Source organism: Polypterus senegalus, chromosome 10, assembly GCF_016835505.1.
Source record: "Polypterus senegalus isolate Bchr_013 chromosome 10, ASM1683550v1, whole genome shotgun sequence".
Taxonomy (NCBI): domain Eukaryota; kingdom Metazoa; phylum Chordata; class Cladistia; order Polypteriformes; family Polypteridae; genus Polypterus; species Polypterus senegalus.
Genome location: NC_053163.1, coordinates 18,742,202 through 18,747,373, shown reverse-complemented (window position 1 = coordinate 18,747,373; position 5,172 = coordinate 18,742,202).

Genomic DNA, 5,172 nt, shown 5'->3' with positions numbered 1-5,172 from the left:
TTCAAGGACTTAAAAAAAAAAACAAATAATTATTTGCGGAGAAAGTATGGATTTCACAAACGTAGAATTTGTAGCCCGATTCGATCGAGCTCCCAGTCGCTAGTAGAATCATAATTCTGTCTATCAGTCAATTGGAACTGTCATCAAATGTACTGGGGGAGACACCTGATATCCATCTTTGCCGGCGCCTGTGCCTGACCTGTCAATGACTAACACGTAGTTAAATGCATTGATCTGTAATAATCATAAATAAAACTAGTTTCAACTGTTTGTTATGCATAGCATATGTGGGTGTGCCCGTACAGCTGTACCTTAAATACGTAACATTACCTCTGAGTCATGATACACCTGTTTTAGTTCTGTCATTGCACGCAGAAGTTAATGACAGCTATTAATTTTATACAGTATCATGTAAACTTTTTTATACCCTGTATACATTAATTTTATACCCAATAATCTTTAAAGGGAAGTGCATAATTAATGAATAATAAACCCAACAGAAACAGCATAAAAAGAAAAGATTTAAAGTTAACAAAAGCAACAGAAAATAAATACAAGCCAGTAGATGAACCCTGACTGTAATTAAATATATTGTATTTTATGTATGTGTTGGCTTTATTTGATACTATACTATTGTCAATGAGGGAGACATGCAAGTAAGAATTTTAATGGACTATGCATACTGGATGATAAATTATCATTTGAACTTAAAATTGATGTAGCGTGAATTTCTCCTAGCTATGTTCCTTTTCCAGTACATCTCACTGTCCTTCTTTCCTTTCCTCAATAATGGTGATGAACTTCAGTCACCTGTATGTACTTGTATGGATAAGGACTACTTTCAGTATTCTTTGTGTGGTAGTGTTACTGCTCACTGTGTATTTTCATCGCTGTTTCAGTGAGAATCTGCGAGGTGACATATTTCTTACAGTTCAAGATGTGGCATATAAGATTAGAAAGTACAAGGTGGGGCATAAAGATCTCCCACATTTTGAAGAGGTATAAAAAATGAGCAAAGCTATCTTATAAAAATGTATATATTTCTGAAAAGTACATAAAAACAGTTTTGTTTTATTGAGTTTAAAAAGTCATATCAGAGATAAATGGTGGCCGTCGTTGCTTGTTTACGGCTCCACTGATATGGAAGTGAGCCTCATCGCTACTCAGAACAGCTGCAGCGGGAACCTGTTCGAGAATTTCCGCACTTAGGAGTTCTGCAGTTGGCATAATCTCTCTCACTTAATTCTTGAGCCGATGTCATTTTGTAAGGATGCAGTTTTAAATCAACATGCAGAATCCTCCTCAGACTCGGACTTGATATCCCCAGTACCATGGCCTGCTTACAAGCAGAATGCCTTGGTGATTGCTGAATGGATGCTTTTACTGCTTCCATATTTTCTGGTGTTCTAATGGTCCTAGGTCTGCCAAAAGATTTTCTTTTCAGTGTGGACCCAGTTGCCTGAAGATTAGAAATCCATAGCAAAATCTTTTTCGGATCTGGTGCAGATGCATTTTGACCGAGTGCGAAGCGTGTACGGAATGCTCTTTACAGCGCTAACACAGAACGGTTGTTATGATAATATACTTAAACAACAACAATCCCGACGTTCAGTGTTCCAGTTCATGATGGGTAGGGGAGAGTGGGGTAAGTTGAGCCAGTGGGTAAGTTGACCCACCTCCTGTATCTAGACAATAGTGCAGATTTGTTGTCATGTGACCATAAATTTTGAAAGCTGCCTCCATTTTGCTGCCCCTGTGATTGAAAGAAGCTTGTGGTAGTGTGGTAAGTATGCTCTATTCATAAAAACCTGTTTTTGCCTTGTCAAAAGTAAAATTTTGCATTTCAGGTATTTTGACTGTAACATGAAAGCTAATTTTTCCAGGCCTAAAAATTAATACCATACATGTTGATGATTTACTAGCATATTAAACCATGTGAACCACTTAGCTAAAGATTAGTTTGAATTGCTAAGCTAGGTAACTTTTTCCAAAGTGGTGGCTGTGGGGTAAAGTGAGCCAGATGCCTTGGGGTAAGTTGAACCACTGGCTCAACTTACCCCACCTTGAAGCTCAAGTAATATTATGATTAAAATGTCAAAAAATATTTTATTGTGGTATTACATAGCTATTTTCCCCCTAACCCTAATGCTAATCCTTGATAACCACGAGGCCCACATCTCACTCAAGGCAGTCAATATTGCAAAGACCAAGGGTGTTGTTCTGCTCACCATTCAACTCCACACATCTCACCGCATGCAGTCTCTGGACAAGAGTGTGTATGGTCCATTCAAGACCCACTTAAACAAAGTTCTTGATGGGGGGATGAGATCTATCCCAGGTAAAACAGCCACCATTTACCAGATCTCTGGATGTGTGAATGAAGCTTTCATGTCAGCAATGACACCACGGAATATAATTTCTGGATTTAGGTTCACAGGGATCTTTCCATACAACCCAGATATTTTCCCAGATGCTGAGTTTGCACCATCCATGGTGTCAGACAGACCAAACCCTGAACAACAGTCTCCCACTGTAGTAGATCCATCTACTGCCGATGAGCCAACCACAGCAGATAATCCATCCACTACTTCAACCTCCATTACTTCTATGCTGCCTTCATCAACCTCCCCACAAGGATGTGCATTACCAGGTGACACAGATGTGTGTCTCAGCCATGCTGCATATGTACCTGCAGATGAAATTCTGCCCTTACCCAAAAGTCCACATCCCAGAGCACAAACAAAGCAAAAGCGTGTAAAAACAAGGATCCTAACCGATACACCTGAAAAGGAGGCAATTGAAAGGGCTCACAAAGAGAGAGCAAAGAAACTGCAGGGGAAAAAGCAAAGTAACATAAAAGAAAAAGGAAAGCTGAAGAAGAAACAAACCAGGAAGAAAATCACAGTGAGCAGTAGCTCTGAGAGTGATGTTCCCATCCCACTCAAAGACACATCTGAGGATGACGCAACAGAGGATGAGAGAAGTGAACCAGAAAGCACAGACCTGTTACTTGGTGACTTTGTTATAGTTAACTTTGCAACCAAACACAGGAGCTACCATTACATTGGCTTGGTTGAGAATCTTGAGGGTGAAGAAGTAACTGCAAGATTTCTCCGAAGAATCCGAGGGAGCACAGCTAAAGGGAAACCAACTTTTGCTTTCAAGGAGGATGACGTGGCACTTTTCCGGCAAAGTGAAGTGGTAAAGAAGCTGCCTCAACCTCAAAAGGCTGGAGGAACTGCACGACGAGAGCAGCAATTCATATTTTCCTGCAACCTTGAGGGGTGGAATGTGGAGTAGATAGTTAAGGAAAACCACAGTAGACCTATTCTTTTTTGTGAGTTCATTACAGTTGTTCTACACTGTTGATAGTGTTCAATTGTTATATCATCATTTTTATTTAAATATTTTGAACAGTTCACTTGCATTTGACTTATTTATATATAGTTTAAAGTTTCCTTTAGGATAATTCAAAATGACAATCAGGTTTAATCTGGAAAAAGTATATTGGTGAGTTTACACACAGGTGGCTCAATTTGCCCTCTGGCTTGGCTCAACTTACCTCTAAGCTGGGGCAAGTTGAGCCACAAGACCACTTTTTTTCAAGAGGTCACATTTTCTTTTTCATATGTCATGTATGCATTCTTAGCATTTCCACTGACGGGAAACATCCTGAAAAAGATGTAGACATTTTGGTTTTATTTACATATCACTTTCCCTTGCCTAGAGGACAGCCTAAGTAAAAAATGGCTCAACTTACCCCACTCTCCCCTACTGAAGATGGTAGAGCCTAACCTGCCGAATGAGATCTACCCCACCTGTTTAACCCCCACTACAGCTCACACAGTTCTACCTCGAAATGTGGGAGATCATTACTCCCCACCCTGTACTTCCAAGGGAAGTGATTGAAAGAGGTGGCATTGCAGAGTTAAGCTTTTTGTAAAAAAAAAAAAAAAAATCTCAATACAGAACCAATAAAGAAGAGCTTATACTTTTCTTCATCTGAAAATTAGCATCATCCTAATTCTTCTTAGTGAAAATCTACCTTACCTACAATATTAAAACAGATTCATACTGTTTGAGGTTTGATGATTATCTCAAAGGGATGGTAAATTCTGAAAGAAGAAAGAGTTAATGCCATCTATAAAGGTCAGGAACACGCCATCTATGCATGTTTTATTTATTTCATCGTAGCAGGGAGCTGGAGGCCATCCAAGTAGTGCTAGGCCAAAATAGACAACTTACTATCCAAGATTGGTCTACTGCTAGGTATGATTATGCACACACCCAAATTATTCAGGGTGGACTGAGAGTCAATATTAACCCCAAAATACTTACGGTTGGATGTTCATTATTTTAATGATAGTTCAGGTGCTGCCATCAGTGGCTGCCAGCTACAGTAGCTCCTGTGTTGTTTGTCAATTTGTTGTTGTCGATCATGGACTACCTGAGCAACATGGGGCAGTTTGTAAGGCTTAGGGGCCGAGTGTCAGACATGGTGGAGTGTAATACTGGGGCACCTCAGGGAGATGTCAGAAACTCTGACCTTTATACCTTTTTATGTTATTAGGAAAGTATCTAAATAAAAAACAAATCAGCCAATTTTGTTCTTTAGCCTCATAAACCTCTTAAACAGTGCCTTGGTTATTTTGAAAGTAGAAATATTCTACTGAAATCACAACACTGACAAATTATATAGTTGAAGCAGATACAGTGACAACTTTTAAAAAGTATTTGTATTAGGTATTGAGGCCAATTAATTATTAACAAATGGATTAAATGGACTAAGCAGTTTCCTCTTGTTTATTACATTTCCCTGTAATTGGTGTTCACACATGTACAGTATTTCAGTTTTCAAGGGAGTGGAGTAGTCAAGACACTATAAACAAATCAAGGGTGACCGTTTCCTAGCTTTAAACCTCTTTCTCCTGCACATATCTACAGCGCCGTCTCTGTTTGATTAATTTATGAATTTTGAAGTTGTTTTACCCAAATATCCAGTGGCGTAGCTCGAGTTCGTGCCACTCAGGGCGGGGCGGTGCTTCAATTTGCGCCCTCCAACATATCTGAATAGGTTAACCTATTTAAATATAAATTAAAATGGCGTATTGAGAAAAATTAAGATAAATTTTGTATAGATTTATTCATATATAGAGAAACATCAATAGTTTT